The sequence below is a fragment of the Galeopterus variegatus genome, unplaced genomic scaffold, assembly GCF_000696425.1.
Source record: "Galeopterus variegatus unplaced genomic scaffold, G_variegatus-3.0.2 Scaffold2705, whole genome shotgun sequence".
Classification (NCBI taxonomy): Eukaryota; Metazoa; Chordata; class Mammalia; order Dermoptera; family Cynocephalidae; genus Galeopterus; species Galeopterus variegatus.
The window spans coordinates 165,125-184,101 of record NW_007728816.1 but is presented as its reverse complement, the minus strand read 5'-3'; the positions used below and the strand labels follow the sequence as shown (position 1 = coordinate 184,101).

Genomic DNA, 18,977 nt, shown 5'->3' with positions numbered 1-18,977 from the left:
TAATCTCTCAGAGATCTATTTTGACTTTCACCTCCCAGTAGTCACTTGTCTTTGCACTTTCTGTCTCTGTCATCGTTTTATGAACATCTTGAGGACACCCCAAAATAATGTACAGCATAGAACAATATCTAACACATATTGGGTTCCAATGAGTGTCCAGTGTTCAGTGGAGTTCATTCACTTATTTGAATGGAGGATTGAATGGATAAATGAAAAAGAAGGAATGGATGTCAGGCAGAGTGGGGAAAGGAATGGGTTGAGAGTTGATTCTGACACTGGTCATGAGATATACCTTTCCTGAAATGCATTACTATCCCCCAACTCACTGGTTATGGAGCTTTCAGAGTATATTCAAAAGCGCTCAACATTACTGTGTATTGCAGAACAGGAAAACCTATGGACAGCTCAGCAAGTCACCTCCAAACAGACAAAGTCAAATGCTCCTGTCATCCTCCAATGCTCATGATTTCCTATTCTTCCCATTTTTATGGACCTAAATATTACAGTTATGTACCACCACATTATCTCCTCCTCACAGGCAAAACAGTCTAAAGCAATCTAAAATGTAACTTTTTACCTATTTGTTTATTGTTTCTTTTTACTCTTTCCTCCTCTATAATATGAGTCATGAAGACAGGAACCTTGTTTGACATATTTTCTGTGATAACCTCTCTTCCTAAAATGGTGTCTGACACTTAATAGTTGCTCAATAAATACATCCTGAATACTTAGATGAATGAATGTCTATGTTTAGCAACATTTGATTTTACTGAAGATTTCTGTCAAAACTTTAGAATGCTTAAGACCTTGGGAATCAACCTAGTGAGTCTGTTACCTTCATTATATAGATGTCTCCTGCAGCTCAGAGAGAGAACATTAGTTGTGTAAAATCACATACTAATTATTGCAATGCTTAGATGAGTAATTAGGAGTGAGGCATTTCTGGCTTGTCCATATTTCTTCCTGCTTTACTTACACCTACTTCTTACTATATTACCTTTGTGCAGTTACTATAATCTCGCTCTTCCTGCTTTACTTACACCTACTTCTTACTATATTACCTTTGTGCAGTTACTATAATCTCACTTTTTTTTTTTTTTTAGCCATAAGAAACCCTCATTATTTTTTTAGTGTTCATAACTATAAATAAAGATGTATGTTGATTCTGACCAGTATCAACTCTACCAAATAACATACTCTATTACTGTGTGTACCAAGCAATTGCTACCAGAAGATGTTTGGCATTCCAGAGGGTTTGCAGTATAAACTCTTCCCTCCAACTTGCAAACAAACTGCTGTGGTGTAAATATTCCCCCAAATTCATGTTGGTCCTTAATCCCCAATATGGTGTTTGAAAAGTGAGTCCTTTAAGAGGTGATTGAATTGTGAGGACTATGCCCTTGTGAATGGATTAATCCACTCATGAATTAATGTGTTACTGGATGAATAAGTTATCATGGAAGTGTCACTAGAGGGTTTATAAGGAGAGGAAACATGTTAGCTTGTTCTTGCTCATCCCACACCATGTGATACTCTGTATTGCAATGGGACTCTGTAGAGAGTCCCCACCAAGAAGCCCCTCACCAGATGTATCCCCTGAATCATGAATTTTCAGCCTCCAAAACATTAAGAAAATTTTTTTCTTTATCAATTACCCAGTTCCAGGTATTCTGTTAGAAGCAACAAAAAGGTAACATGCAAGCAAACAACAGCAATAGTTGGGCTTTTATTTTACTCTAAGATCATATTTTTGGCCATCTCTCTGTTTCCTAGATTAACTGGCCAATCTCATAGCTAATTCATCATTTTGACCAAAAATAATAAAGAATTTATTTTGATTCAAATCAGAAGGATTTTAGCCCAGAAATGATGCTTGACACTTTCAGACATTATTTCATTCAGTTCTTCAATAGTACCACATTTTGAACCCTATTTTAAACATGAGAAACTGAGGTTCCCAAATGATGACTTGCCCACAGTCACATATTAAGTAGTAAATCAGGATTTAAAACCAGTTTGCTGTGTTTGCCTACTAAACACTTTGTGGCTTCCCTTTCCTGTAATATCCCAAGATCGTGGGTATGGCGGGTGAGAAGTAGACAGACATCACTATTGATTCTGACAATAATGTAAATAATCAGGCTCACTCAGCTGTTAATTCACCTGCCATAATTATTATCAGAATGGATTTATAATCTGCTAGTTTTTCCAAATTCCTTGCTAGGGATATCAATACTTCCAAACATTTTCCAATGTGAAAATCTCAAATCACTACAATATAAAGGAATTTTACCTTCATTTCCTCTTATTAAATTTAATGGTTTGGTCTGTGGAATGATAATAGTTTTATCTTTTCAGTGCCTTCCTGTTCAGTCTTTTAGGATAGGACTTAAATAATCTTCTGCATTAACGACATTCTGGGCTACATCCAGTTAAAGGAAATGGTGAGATGTGGTCCACTCAGAACACTAACATTTTTCTTTTAAGTAGAAACATCATCATGAGCAATAAATTCTTTTGTCTTCATGGATAGGACTTAAATAATCTTCTGCATTAACGACATTCTGGGCTACATCCAGTTAAAGGAAATCATGAGATGTGGTCCACTCAGAACACTAACATTTTTCTTTTAAGTAGAAACATCATCATGAGCAATAAATTCTTTTGTCTTCATGGAGCACAGTGAAATTTTTGCTTTGTTTTGTTTTAAAATTGTGAATTAGGGATTTTTCATCCATGTTAAAAGTTCAGGCTCCAGAGGCACCTTGACCTAAGTTTGGCTCTTAGTCCTGTGACATGAGACCTCTGTAAATTTGAGCAAGTTAACCTTGAGGAACCTCAGTTTTCTTATCTTCAAAATGGGACTAACAGTAATAATAGTTTGTTTTATATGTTTAATATCAAGATTAAATTAGTTATTGCAGATAATTCTTTAAAATAGAGTGTGGTTCATAGTAAGCATTCAATAAATGTTATTATTTGGTGAACTTTAGCTAGCAAAGACTCTGTTGAATCTTTTTTGTTTTTCTTTGCTCATAGTATTTGAGTTGTTGTGGGTGGATATTGTTCAGAATTTTGAAATGTGATGATTAAGTTTAGTAATGATGAATATGCCCTGACTTGCTCATCACATATTGTATAAGTGTATTGATAGTCAACTCTGTATCTTACAAGTATGTATAATCAATACATTTCAATAAAAAAATAAATAAAAATGAAAAATAAAAGTGAATAAGTAAAAATATGAAAAATTAGAACTAAACAAAAGATGAAGAAATAAGCAGTAATGTCATTTCTTTTTCATACTCTGTCCACTCCCATCCCAAAGTCAGATACTCTCTTTTTTTTCTTTGGGAATCACTGAATTCCTAGATGTTATTGATTGAAAATATCCTATATGCATTACCTACCAGAGAGGTATGGCCCAAATCCATTCAGCTTTGTTGTTCTATCTTTACAAACCTGTGTAATGTCAGCTGGATAAATTCAAAGTTGACCAACCCATAAATGTCTATGAAAAGGACATTAGGGTTGTTCCAGGTATATTATAAAGGATAACAATCATTTTTTCCTCAAAATGTCACTTTTTATTTCTGTTAAGAGGCAAAATCCTGAGTTGGATGGATTATAGTTCTGTCTCAAAATGGTGTTTCCTTTCTGAAAGGAACTGACTATAGACAAATGTTTATGGTCCTGTGTCCCCTGAACCAGCAGCAAAAGCATCATTGAGTATCAATGGGTAGAGTGAGGGTGGGACTTTAGGTGTAAAAAATTTATGACTAAGAGTGTGACCAAGCTTATTGTTTATTTTAAAATACACTAAAGCCTCCCCTATTTGAATGTCATTCTGGAAAATTAGGACATACTATGTATAACTAAAACTATAATGTTATTATTGTAGTTCAGGTTGAACTCAATGGTCATTTGTGTGGGACTGAGGAAAGAATTATTGGGAAGTGTTTAGCTGGAAAAATGAAATGGGATGATCTTATAGTAAGAATGTTGTAACAAAATTTTATTGCAAGATGAAAGAATATGTATAAAATGTTGCTTTCTAAACCATCCATAGCATAAACTATTTTAATAATATTTGTAACTGATTGAGTGATTTAGTTAACTTGATTGATTATTATAATAGATCCTTGGCATTTGCCAAGGCCAAATATGAAAGATAAATTTACATATGTTGAACATGTAGACTGTTGCCTGTTACCTTATTTCCTTTTGCTCTATCCTAGCAACCCAGTTGAGAGGCTTATTAATGAGAAGACTAAGACTCAAAGGAGTCAAATGTATTGCAAAGTCCACTTAGCCAGTTAACACAAGGCATAGAATAGACCCAACTCCTTGCAGTCTCCAGTTGAGCATTCCTCTCTGACTTCCCAACTTAAGTGGAGAAAATCTAAAAATATTCAAGAAAAATCTCTTTCATAAGACTATATCTGAACCTGCTAGAACCATTAATGCTAGGAAGACTAACATATTCTGTTGAGTAGCTGTTTGTTTCTCTTTTATGTACCCAGAAAATTGGAATGAGATCACAACCAAAGCTAAGTGCTAGTTGAGGCCAATTTCAGAACAAGAGAAATGAGAATGTAGATACAGATGCAAAACAATTAAGCATTTTGACCAGAAATAATTGAATCCAGTTGGGATTTAAAAGTACATTAAAAAACACAACCAATCTAGTTAGATACATGAAATTGTTAGATTTACCTTACATTTAGAAGCATTAAAGTGGTTCCACATCACATTTTAAATTGCTCTCTCTCTACAGGTCTGTACACCTAGAATTTAAAGACTGATGCATGAAAAATCCATTTATTTTAGCCTTTTCAATGATCAGTGTGGCTGTCTTCGTGTATTCTGGGTATGGGTTTTGAAGGATGGCTATGCTTTGATCCAGATTATCTGTCTCATTGTTCCAGTTATCATTTTATTTTGACTATATTCTTTCTGAAATACTAGTTATTATTAAACTAATTACCTGTGATTATTTTGTTGCAGCAGTGCTTTATAACATTCTAATATCTTACAAGTCACATTTATTTTGACATGTTAGGCAGCCAGAGTATGTGATTAGAATTAAATATTAAAAATACAAATTAAGAAGAATGTTAATTTATTTTGTTCTGAAAGCTTATTAACTGAAGACTCTGGTTTTTTATCTATTTTGAGTATCTAGTGTCAACAATATCATGTTCATAGCACACCTCATTAAGTAAAGTAATTTAACAAAAAACTGTGTTCAAATGAATGCTAATAACCTATAAAAGCACAAATAAAACTGAATTTGAGTGAAGAAATATTTGCCTATGTCTAGACACTAAGTAATCATTAATTTCCACTATTCCCTTGAAATACTTAGACAATTTCATTAAGCCTTTGGATTTTCAAGAATACCATATAGAACTATAAAAGCACAAATAAAACTGAATTTGAGTGAAGAAATATTTGCCTATGTCTAGACACTAGGTAATCATTAATTTCCACTATTCCCTTGAAATACTTAGACAATTTCATTAAGCCTTTGGATTTTCAAGAATACCATATAGAATTATTTTTTTTAAATGTAATACATTCTATTTTCCCCCCAAATTTCTATCATTTCCAAGAAAATTAGCACTATTTTAGATAAATTTGTCATGTATTTCCTTATTCTTCCCATTATTCTCATGAAGTTTCATAGATGATTGTTCTCCACATTGATACAGATGAATTTTTTAAATTAGGAAGAAATTTGAACCTAAGCAGAAAGTCACAATAATAAGTTCTTTTTGTTTCTTTCTTCAGCAATGGCAGCACTTTTTAAGGCAAATCTTTCTGGATGCCCCTGAGTCAATCAACAAATGTTGACTCTCATTTCTGTGTCACAATTTTGAACCCAGTTGTGCACTAGGGGCTCTGTCTTTGGGAAATGGCTCTCTTTACTTTGTGATCTTCTAGTTATGCAAAAGTTCTAGCATTCATTCTACCACTATAAATGGAACACTCTTTAGGCCACGTGCATAACATGACTAATTTTCAGGGAGAAGAATGGTCTTTAAGGAATTTTGAAACTACTTTAATTTTCACATTACATTTTTATGTTAGACAATAACTGGTCTTAATATAGATAAGACTTTTGAGTTGGAGCTTTTTTAGTGAGCATCTGGTAGTGTCTATATAACTGATCCTGATCCTTTTCACATGTGTTGCTCTTTCTGGAAACCCTTATTAATTTGTTCATCTGTTTCTTTGTTTACTGTTGGTTTCTCTTACTAGATTGTAAGCTCCATGAAGCAGAGGTTTTTATCTGTTTTGTTTTATGCTGTATTCCTCTGCAGCACACTGAACAAAACATTTTCCCTGTCCTTGAGGAACTTGGCCATATTTTATTATGCTGAAGGGTGAATGAGCTAAGTTTTGTAGAAGTTTAGAATAAAAAAAAAATCTAAATTTTAATGAAAGTGAGTCATTTTGCATTAAGACCTCCAGCCTCTCCAATATGAGGTCACACGTGCAAGGGTTGTTAGGATCATAAATATAATAGTTATGGATCACTTAGAATAATGCTTGCTACACGATAATCATTCCATTGCTGTCGGCTATTCCCTCAAAAACTCCATGTGCAGTTCTTCATTTGCTAGAATAATTCTCAATTAAGAAAAAAGTCTTTATATTTTTAAAATACACAGCACTGTTACATGATTCCAAAGGTGCAACTGTAGAAATGTATACGTTGAGAAGCTTGCTTCCACTTGTGCCCCTTTGACTCATTCCTTCTCACCTACTTTGGTAATCATTTTTTAAAATTTCTCATTTAACTTATCAGTAACTCTTTAAGCAAAAAGACTCAAGGGGCATTTAAATTTGTTATTATTAGTGATTATTTTGCGATTTTTTTTTGTATTTATATCTTATGTACTTAATACGGTATCTAAAAAGTTATGATCCCTTGCTCAGTTCCTGGACATGAAAAATTTTTTGGATATGAAATCCATGACTAAAGAGATGTGGGTTCCAGGAGGAAGGAAGCTATAAAAATGTAGCAAGTATAGACTGTAAAGATTCCCACAGACCTTGCAGCAGATCCTGTGGCGTCGGAGATCAGTGGTAAGTAATGGTGCAGTATGGAGTTTATTAGTCCTAGTGGGAAAATTACCACACAGGTCCCTGGAGTTCTGGAGCAAGGCTATGCCATCTGCAGCAGAGGATTATATGCCTTCTGAGAATCAGTTCCTGCTGTGTTACCGAGTCCTGGTAAAGACAGACTGTTGTCCATGGAGGGACAAGTGACCATGTATTCAGAACTGCCCTTTATTAACTAAATTCCGTTGGACCCACCAAATCTTAAAATTGAATGGGACCATCAGCACTCAATTAATTGTAAGATGGAAACGGTACGTTGTGGATTGAGCCTGAGCAGGACCAGAAGGCATGAGTATGACAAATAATCAGGTAGCCGAGACCATGTCACCCACTGCAATTGCACCAGTGCCCCTCCCCCTGCTAGCACTTACAGCCTGATAGAAAGGGGTCCCCTACGAACAGATGAAGAAGGAAAAAAAGGCTGAGTCTATTTATGGAAAGTAGTCACATTCAGAGCTGGTTTTGAAATATAGTGAAGAGGAAAATTCTCCCAGTTGGTGGAGCTTCAAGCAATGCATCTGGTTATCTACTTTATGGGAAAGGAAGGAAGAGTGGCCTGAAGTGAAAGCATATACAAATTTCTGAGCAGAGGCCATTGGCCTGGGATTGGAAAATAAAAGGATTGGAGTACCAAAGACATGGAGGACAGGGGTAGAAATTTGTGGAAAGACATATGGGAGGGGACACAATATTTGCAGATTTTTGTGTCATATTCAATGCCAACAAGGAACCATTCACTACCAGGCCATTGGCCTGGGATTGGAAAATAAAAGGATTGGAGTACCAAAGACATGGAGGACAGGGATAGAAATTTGTGGAAAGACATATGGGAGGGGACACAATATTTGCAGATTTTTGTGTCATATTCAATGCCAACAAGGAACCATTCACTACCGCAGAGGTACTGAGTTACTAAGCAGAAAAAATGATTTGTCCAATGACTTTAGCAGCCTCTATCATTGGTCACTCCAGAATTGGTATGATGGGCATATGAATAGAATGGCCACAGTGGCAGAGATGGGGGCTACACATTGGCCCTATGGCATGTATTGCCACTTAAGGCTGACCCAGATACTGACACCTCTGAATGTTCAACCTTCCAGCAATAAACACCAAGAGAACAATTGCTGACAATTCGAATACATTGATGTTATTCCATTCTAGATGGGCCAGGAGTTTACAATCACAAGGATAGATAACTATGAGTAATACTATGGCTTTGATTTTTCTTCCCACAGAGCTTTAGTCAGTGCCACTATCTAGAGGCTTACAAAAAGTCTGATCCATAGGCATGAAAATCATAACATGGCATCTATTAAAGAGAATTACTTTATTACAAATGTGGTACAAAAGTGGGCCACTGATTGAATCACATGTCACTGCATCCAGAGGCAGCTGGTGTCACAGAATGCAGGAGTGGACTTCTAGTGGTACAGCTGGAGTGACACCTTGATAGCAATACTGTGCATGGGTGTGTTGCCATACTTCAGGACATAATTTATACACTAAGTCAGAGGTCTAAATAGGAAGACTATATGGGTTCCAGAACCAAGGAGTAGAGAAAGAGTGGCACCACTAACCATCTACCATTACTCCTAGTGACCCATGTGGGGACTTTGTGCTTCCCATTAGAAGTCCTAGTCTATAAAGGGGACAAAATTGTGCCAAGGGAAACAGCAGAAGTCCCATTAAAGTACAAGCTACAGCTGCCACCTGGGCATTTCAGACTTTTTGTGTCCAGAAACCAGCAGGTGACAAAAGGAGCCATCATCTTGGCAGGAGTACTTAAACTTAATCTCCAGAATGAAGTAAGGCTTCTTTTAGCATGAGGGGGCAGAGAAGAATACGTGTGGAATACCAGCTTTGTGGTATTCCCTTGTTCAACTTTAATGGTAAATGGACATGTGCAGCAATCCTAGTTTGAGCAAGGTATGATTATGTAGGGCTCAGACCGATCAGGAATCAGTGTTTGGGTCACATCGCCAGGCAAACCAGCAGGACCTCTGAGACTATCTGCAGAGACAGGGATGTAATTTTTCCTCCTAACCTTCCTCTTAAAATTTCTCTCAGGAAGAGGGGCCCACAGGAATGAGGGACTACTTCCTGAAAATGTGTGGAGGAGAGACTCTGTGAGACATATAAGGGGTGGACTGTGGTGGCCATGGAAGTGTACAACTCGGATATCCCTTCAGGTAAACCTGCTGCAAGAATAGTTGGAAAATAGCCTCCAGTTGCCACATTTTAGGGAAACACTAAAACTGGTGCTCTTCCTGGGCTGTCCCTTGCCCATAACTAAGCACAACAGAACTACTAGAGCCAAGCAAGTCCCATCTGACACAGCACTCAGTCTTTGTTTCGAGACCGTACTGATTTCTCTGCCCAAGTTTTCTTTTCTTCTCTCCTTTCACAGATGTCAATCTTGCATCAGAAACTAAAGGCCATTACTATGCAACTCTGTACCCCACGGGTATGTACAATCAACTATGTTACAAAAAAATAAATAAATACTACTACTAATAAAACTAAAGGGTTTTCCTGCTCCTGCTCCTTCCCTTTATCCTCTGTAGGCATTTTTCCTAGTAAATCACTTGCACATCTAATTCTGTCTTGGAATCTTCTTCTCACTGGATTCAAATTGACACATTAGATAATGCCAATGAAGTTTTCATCATTGTGATTAGAACTAAGCACTAATATGGTATAGAAACTGTTTTTTTCTTAATTTAAAAAGATTTTTTCTGGTGGCTGGCTGGTAAGGGGATCTGAACCTGTGACCTTGGCATTACCAGGACCACATGAAATTGTTTATTTCTTAAGCCACTTTCTCATTCCTTCTAACCATGAAGCTATGAATATTTTGTATGCCCTTAAGTTTGGTTTTGTAAACAAAGTGGTATAATTATATTGTATTTATTAATTTGAAATAAAAATATTTATCTATACTATTTGCCATATGTGTAATATCTATTATAGAAGTATAGAGGAGAAAAATTCAAATATAGTGTATTATAGTTAGTAATATAATATACCCCTTTTCTGCTTTTATATATTACACTTTAGAGGAAGGTGAATTTTTTTCTGGAATCCATCTCTGATCATTTAAAAGTTAAACAGTAAACAGCCTAAATAGAAAAAAAATCTTTTACCTAGTTTTCAATTGTGCCACTGTTGAAAAACAAGAAAAAAGGTGCTTTTAATTTGCATAAAATCATCTTCAAAGACAGATACATGTTGGTGTTGTTGCAGGTACAGAGGGTGGGTTGTTTGGTCTTCTACTGTTTCTTAGCTGACAACTGCAGTAATCTGTGATAATGAATTGAAATGAGAACATGTAAAAACAGAGTAATTATAGCTAAGTTTACACCTGAATAAATGCAGAAAATACAGGGTGCATTAGTAATGATGACCTTATCGCTTCTGCATTTGTCTAACAAGAATAAAGTATTTAAGTCACTGCTATATCAACTTTGGGTTTACATTATTTTTTAGATCACACTTTCTTTAGGGATTGTATTATCTGCTCGTAAAGGACATATATTTCAGACACCTGCCTAAGAAAGAAGATGCAAAAAGTTATTTCTAATAAAGCTAATGTTTGTATCAGACTACGAGTTAATTAATTTAGAAAAGTATGCTGTATATGTTTGAGTGGCTTTTCCTATGCATAACTTCTTGTCAAAGACTGCCTCCAACTGCAGCCCTTGCTGAGTAGCTATGAATTATACCATGTGAGTTTTCACTTTGTGGCCAAAGCCACATCTCTTGTCCTTTCTATTGCTCTTCAGCTGGTTTTGGAGTTTCAACTGCCTGCTGGAGTTTCCACCTGAATGGCCTAGAGTTACCTCAAATTTATTCTGCAGTGTAATAAAGAATTTGGCTGGCCTTTGTCTCTGGTCCTTGGGATGGAACCTCTAATCCTTGGATTTCCCAAGTGATAGGAATGTTTGTTATTTATGGTGGCCCCAGTGGACCAGACCTGAGTTTATGCTAATAGGATAACTCATGGAGAGCCCCTAGATAGTTTATGCTGATGAGATGAGTGAGGATGGGGTCTGACCACTCCAGAAAGACCTATCCTATGATTAGAGGGTTGGGGCCTGATGTCTGGGGAGGAGATGGGGGCTGGAGACTGAGTTCAACTTTGTAGCTAATGATTCAGTAAATCATGCCTATATGGTGAAACTCCAATAAAAATGCTTTATAATGAAGCTCAGTTCAGTTTTCTGGTTAGTGATATACATTGATGTACTAAGAGGATGATACATCCTGAGAACATAGACACTTCATGTTTGGGAGCCTCCCAGATCTTGTCCTATGCATTTTTTCATTTGGTTCGTCCTGATTTTTATCCTTTATATCAAAACTATAATATAAGTATAGCACTTTCCTGAATTCTGTGAGTTCTAGCAAATTGTCAAACATGAGAGGTTAGCGGGAACCTCTAAGTTTGTAGCCAGTTGGTCCCAAGTGTGGGTGGCCTGGGAACCCCAGATCTTGTAACTGGAGTCTGAGATTAGGGAAATATTGTGGGTTCTGTGCCCTTAACTTGTGACGTCTGACCTAAGTTGGGCCATTAGCGTCAGAACTACATTGCACATTCTTTAAATCCTAAAGCATAATCCTTCCCCACAGCCAATCATTCTATATGCTGAACTTTCTGTTTCTCTTCCCACATTATTAGCCATTCAGTCAATTTCCTCATCCTTCACAAGTCTCTCACATGCATCTCCTTCAGTTCACATCCACTGTCACGTGTGTAGCCCTTTTTTGCCTGGGCCTTAAACTGGCACATCTTTATTATAATCTGTTCTGTACTTCCAAGTCAAATTTATTTCATTTCCCCTTCCTCAAAGCTCAAATATCTTTTTGAGAGATGTCTGTTTAGTGCCCACTGCAACATCTTTCAAGACACAGGCATGAATTTACATTGAATAAATGTCTTCCTGCTGCTCAAACTCCATAGCTCCAAGAAACCGCCCACGTTGACTCCTACACCTCTTCAACCCTATCTTCTCTCACTATCATAAATGAATCCTGTGCGCCATACCAATTACTTCACTCATTACTTTGTTTACTACCCAACAAACAATATGGGTCCACTTCCGTTCATTTAGACAAACTGTGCATGTCTGAAAATGCTGTTTTGCTCTCTACTTGTCTAAGCTCCACCTTCTCTGAGAATCTTTTTGGGTTTACCCATTCAGCAGAGATTGCTGTCCCCTCCAAATTCTTTGTAGCACATATTGTATGCATACTGTATGTATTGTCATTCTCATTTGGCTTCTGGTATAAACCACCTGGGATTTTTGCTTAATTTTAATTATTCCAGGTTCTTTTGAAAACTATACCATGGACTTATGAAAACTGGCAAATGTAATATAACATTTCATGATCTCAAGGACTAACATGTAAAAAGGTGTATAAACTTTTCAGTTTTGCTATAGATTTTCTCTTATTCTGTCTAATCAGTACAGGCAGTCAAGTCTGATTTGTAAAAACAATGAAGGTGGGGAAAATACCTTAGCTACTAATTCTGAAGTGTTCTAATCAACACCATAACTTAAATGTTCTTGACATTTTAGAAACAGTATTGTCCATACTGTCCTGCTTGTAGCCACAGTTACAGAGAAACTGACATTTATTTGCTGCTCTTCAATAGGGCATGTGTGATTTTTCTTTTATTTGTTTTAATTCAAACTTTTCTCACTTGACTGTCCAAAGACAACAAAGGCTCAAATCTCTCATCATAGAACCAAACCAATATGCACTTGTAATCATAATGGGGTGGCCCTCACTCTTTTCAAATAGAGAAGGAACCATGTCCCAAACATTTTTTAAGCAATACAGTATTTTCAGTCAGTTTTGCATCCTTAATTTGGCATTTCTTCTTACGCCCATATTACTGCATATAACTAAAGACTAAATATCGCATTCTTTAATTTCTCATCTTGTGGCAAAGAGAAGGAAAACAAGACTCCAGTCTCACTCATCAAGAGTAATACACAATTCGGCATTTATTTAATGGAGGCATGTCTTTGGCAGAAATGGCCTTTGTGGGAAAAAAACACCTTTAAAAAAAAATCAAATCCTGGAAGTCACTGCAGGGAATTTACTAAGCCTCTTGGGCAAATGGGTACTAGGGCATTATTAGGTTTACATTTGTTTTAAAGAGGTTTATATGTTCCAGATCTGACTGATCAATAATACTACTAAAAACCTAGGGTGTTATAAAGCAGAAATTTTTAAGTTTGGAGCATCTAATCTACAAATAAAGATGAATGTGCTTGAAAATAAAGATAAAGTGAATAATGAAAATTTACTTCTCTGAAAAACCTTAACTGATAAATTTCAAATTTCTCTGTAAGAGTTCACATTATTTTTACTTACTGTCAATGGGAATACATTTTTACAGATCTTGCTTTGTCAGATATAATCTTATAGTTGTTCTATATTCCTACACCTGAGTTGATGGTTTCTTTCAAGTAGTATTTCAACCATTTACAGGTTTGCAGGTCAATACACGTTTTAAAATGCTTGGTGGGAAATTTTTAAATTAACTCCTATCAACTCAAGGGGATAGCAAAACTACGTACTGATATAATAGTCTATAAAATAACATGATGAGTGAAAAGTTCAATTATTTTTACTTTCTTATTTCTGCCTCTTGAATTACTTGTTAAGCATTATACTGAGCTGATAAGAAATCAGACTAGCAGAAAGAAATGTAGACATGTACATATTTTAAATACTTGTTTATTTTCAAATTTTACAGATATGTGATAGGGTCTGGTGACTGAAGAACATAGTTGGATCAAAGTTGACTGCAGGAGTGAGCCAATGAACACTTGTAGGTGGAACAAAAACATAGACGACTGACTGCTTTTTGGTGAAGGCCCCCTGTTCCAACCACTGGAGGTTCCAACGTCTTCCATGTTGAACAGAATTGTCTTTGCAGAAAAGTACCTGAAACCAAACCAGATGCACATGGGTTGAGAAAAGCTTCGTGGGAAATTTTGCACATGCAGTAAAGGGTTATGTTATGGCAACAGTGTGTTATATGCTTACAGAGCAGAGTAAACTCTGAAATAATGCCTGAAATGAGAAAGTGTAGAATAGCTACCAGTGTTTCTTAGAGATCCTCATACATTGCGTTAGAGAAGACAGTGGCCAGCAGATAGTGGCAAGAGTGGTGAGCAGGGAATAGATTTTACTCTATCACCAAGGGGAGGTGTTTGGGCTGTAAGTACGGGAAATGTAAACTGCCCCAAAGATGACACCCTGGAGTTTGGTGCATATTTCTAGGGCTGAGTTGAATAGTGAACCCTTATGTCAGGATTCTGCTCACACTGCCCATTTGTCTTTTTTGATTCCGTGGCTTTCTGGACTCCTTTGTGAGAGCCAGGATTACTTTGGAAACAAATTGTTTTGAGTCTCTGATTGGGATTCCAAGTTATATCTCTTTCTTTCTTTGATGAACATCTGACCATTTCCAAGGAAGTTAAATTTGATTCAAATTTTGGAAGTGGGATGAAGATAAAGAAAGAGAACAAGGAAAGGCAGCATTTTACCTAGAAGAGATACATCAGTAAGTTTTTCACATCAGAAACACACTGCCTAATTCAGGAAATATCATTCATTGAACAATCATTTTATTAGCATTTCCTACATGCTAATACAATGCTAAGTTCCTTAGAGCTATAAAGACAAATAGGACATGTTTCTGCCCTAAAGAAACTTACATCCTAATGGGGGACACACACAAATAAGCAAAAAATGACAGTACAATGCATTACATGATCTGATGGGCTTGCTGGAGGTACCTGGGGGAGGAGACCTAACTTACTTCAGGGGGAAGGGGGAAGGGTCAGAAAATATTTTCAAAGAAATAGTGGCTAAGTCTCTAAATTTTGAATATTTGTGTTTGCGAGTTTGTTTGTGTAAAGGGCTATCGTCATGACAAAGTAATTATACTTGTCATTATAAAGACGAGTTAGTATTGGGTCTTGAATGTCAACTTAGGAATTCTGATTTGATAGAAATAAGATATTTAAATTTTTAAGCTGGATGCAACAAAAAACTGAAATTCTTTTAAGGCTTTCAGTCAGTAGGGCAACCAGATGAAAGGGGACTGGAAGCAGGGAGGTAAGTTAGTAATTTATTTATTTTTTTCAACGTCTTAAGGGTGGGGCAGTGAAGACTTGAATCTGGGAGGGTAATTAATAGGAAAGCACAAATTGCCAGAATGTGAGTCTGAATTCTGCTTGTCTCAAGTGGTTTTTCCTCAGGAACGGTCATTTGACTGAAACTAGAGGAGAGAAGAAAGCCATAAATTAATCAGCAAGAGCACCCGACTGATAACTGGTTCAAAGACTGTGAAACTCTCTTGAGATGTAAATACTCATACAGGTTTTGAAAGAGACACAGGAATAGATGTAAACAGAGAAGAAGGTATAAGTTGCCCAGATGAAGGTATTATCATCCACTTACTCATTTACTCCTTCATTTAACAATGCTGCCGCTGTTGTTTAAAAAGATAGAAATGACAATGTGAAAGGACTGTCACTAAATAATGTGAGTATGGCCAACAGAAATTTGTGAGTTAAGATAAATTTTAATATGCCCAAATATTATTTTAATACTGAATGGTCTTTAGAAGAAAGTGATATGTGGCACTTAGGATAGTTCTAGTATGAGGATTGAGCCAACTCAAAATAATTTGTCCTAATAAATGTCATGGAGAAAAAGAGGAAGAAAACATTCAATGAGCTCTTATTTTCCAGACACTGTGCTAGGTGCTTTACTAGAACAAAAATACTTTTTGAATTAGAATCTGCACATATCACATTTTATCATTTTAGTTGAAAAATTTAATAGAATGGCATTAGTTAATTCTAATGTATAAGGTTAGAACATTAATAATTTTGAACAATAATTTAGAGTTCAATAAGTACAAGTTCTGACTGAATTAAAAACTTTTAGGTAATTAGTTAAGAATGGCATATTCTTCAGTACACATCTTTCTACCTCTGTTTATATGTAGTTTTGTTGGTGCCTATGCTTTATATTCAATCCTATGAAGATGGTAATTTTTGATCTCCTTGCTGGTAGAAGCCACTTTCTGACAGGGCCATTTGCACATTTTTCTCAGGGATGGATCACCTCAAATTCATCACTGCCACAAGAAAATTAACAAAGCAGGTATCTTACAGATCTCAGGTCTCAATGATACATGAAGGGCAGTGTGCAATTGCACAGATATAAATGAAAACCAATATTTTCCTTCTTGAAACATTCTAATTTATCTCTCAGTTATCTTTTTCGAAGTATTCATGATTTGAGGTAAAGAAAAAAAAACTGAGTAAAAGCCTATTTATAACAAAATAAATTACCCTTTGATATCCAGTGCAGAAACCTAGTATCTGAGAAAAACAGAACTCCACAAAGGCTTAATATATTCAGAATTCGACAAAGTGTGACCCATTTACTGAAGCAGAAAATGCACCACAGGTTTCTCAGTGTTTCTCTTTTTTCCTTCCAAAAGCAGATAAATCATATCTATCAGGCAAGAAAAGAACTGCTTCTAAACTTACTTATTTAGGGTAAAATGGGGAAAGAAAAAAAAAGGGGAAAAACATAAGAATTTTGACTCAGAAAGACACCCTCAAAATATAAAATGTGGTGCATCTAAAAAGATTTCATAGAAATGTCAAAATATGGAAAACAGAAAACATTTGATGAATTTATGGAAAGAAAACCAGCACTTACTATAGATCCCCTCAGGCCCTTTACATATTGTGAAGATATTGAACAATTTATAGAAACCACATGTTTATGTTGTAGTTTTTCATAGGAAACTTCAAAAATTTGTGTCAGAATTTTAAATGTATTGGAAAAAAATAAGCATTATGATGCAAAATGCTCACTCTGGATAGGTATTCTCCTAGGTGCTCATTTCTATGGTAGTACCTTTTATATTTTTCTGCAGGTACCAGTTTAATTTTCTCTCTTAACTAAACTAGCAACTCCTCAAAAATGGGGAACTCTGTCCACCCTCATGTGCGCAGTCCCTTGTACTGCACTTTCACAGCAGATGTATCAACAAGTGTTTGCCGAATGCAAAATCTATATTAAAGTATAGATTGAGATACCTTTATATTACTCAAGTGTTTACAATAGACCAATATGTTCATTGATTGTGTTTAAACTGTATCCTCCCAAAAAGGACATACATAAAAGAAAATTCATTTATTTCATTTAACAGCCTTATGAAATACCAAAGTAGCATGTTATTGTAATTAATATCAATTAATTAATATTAATTACTTTAAAAATTTCAAGTGGTGAACATTAGGTTGAAAACTAGGACAATGACTGAGAGATTTCATTTCTCAACCACATTTTTAGGTTTCACACTGATTCATGCTTTAAGCCAAAGTCAGAGCCAGAACTCAAATTGAGTTTCCTAACAATTTAGGTGTTCTGTCTTTTTATTTACTTTAGTATAAATTCCAAATTATACAGATGGATTTAAAAAGGCTTTCAAATGCAGTTCATGCTTTAAGCCAAAGTCAGAGCCAGAACTCAAATTGAGTTTCCTAACAATTTAGGTGTTCCGTCTTTTTATTTACTTTAGTATAAATTCCAAATTATACAGATGGATTTAAAAAGGCTTTCAAATGCAGTCCCTTTATTCATTGACAATCAGTCCCAATGGCCTGGTAGATCAGATCAGATATGGCTAGAATCAGGTATGGCAGATCAAATTAAGAAAAAGAAAAAAATTGGAAGTAGCTTTTGGGATCCTTATAAACCACTTCCAGTCTAAAGCCACAAGGACAGAAATGATCAATAATGGCAGCCATTTGGTTTTATTTATTTCTTTTAATGAACATGCTCACAACTCACTAAAAGCATTCTTGCAGGACTGGAATGTATTTCAATTCTCCTGTGACTGACAGAAATAGAGCCTTTGATAAAACCTGAAGGGGTTGTGCTGCTCTCCACCGTCTCTCCCCTGCCCTCATCTTTAGTCCTTGGTGCTGTTTAACTCAGAAATTATGTCACCTTGGTACATACAGACTGACAAGCAGTTGATTGGCAACTCTTAGATAAATTCTTGTCATGGTCCCTGATGCAATTTATTTTAGAAAAGCATCCCAAAACTGTGGATCAGTTTCAAATATGTAAAGTCTGGTAAATGTAGGCATAAAATCCTGAAGAAAAAATGGGCCCTGAGCTGCTTTAATCATTCTATTAATATTCAATAGGATAGTTTCCATTTCTGTAGTCACTGCCCTAGTTCAAGTAAGCATTAATTTGTATCTAATAAAGTTTCATTCATACTGTGGATACTTAAAAATTACTTTTGATAAATGAACAACATCTGGATTATTGCAACGGCCTCTTAACTTGTCCTACTTATCCAGTTTCTTCCAATTATTGTCTATTTTATATCTAAGTACCAGAAAAGAAAAAAAAAAAAAACCCTCTTGATTTTTCACCATATTTAATTCCCTGCTTATGACACTAGTTTTCTTATTTAAAGAAATCAAAATTCCTGTGCCTGAGATTAAATTTTCTCCATCCGTTTTTCTAGGCTCTCATTTCTTTTTCTTTTTTTGGCAGCTGGCGGTATGGGGTAGGTTTTCATCTCTTACTATCTAATCAATCTTTTCTTACTTCACTGCATCTATATTTTTATAAAAGTGTGTTTTAATTGTTTGGTGTCTTCCAAGTATGGTCAAAATCTTAAAAATGCAATTTCAAACATTTCAACAATAAATATACTAGCCCATTGGTAAACAAAGAATAGAAGAAGGTCTCTATGATTTCAGATAAAGCTCCTT

General features: G+C 35.7%; 1 long non-coding RNA gene across 1 annotated transcript in view; it reads right to left on the bottom strand.

Moving 5' to 3' along the window:
* Positions 1-13,866: 13,866 nt before the first annotated feature.
* LOC103598663 overlaps positions 13,867-18,977 on the bottom strand; it is a 98,047-nt gene continuing 92,936 nt past the window's right edge. Inside the window, exon 8 of the long non-coding RNA XR_551216.1 lies at positions 13,867-14,094. This is a non-coding gene — a long non-coding RNA (uncharacterized LOC103598663). The remainder of the gene's footprint in view (positions 14,095-18,977) is intronic.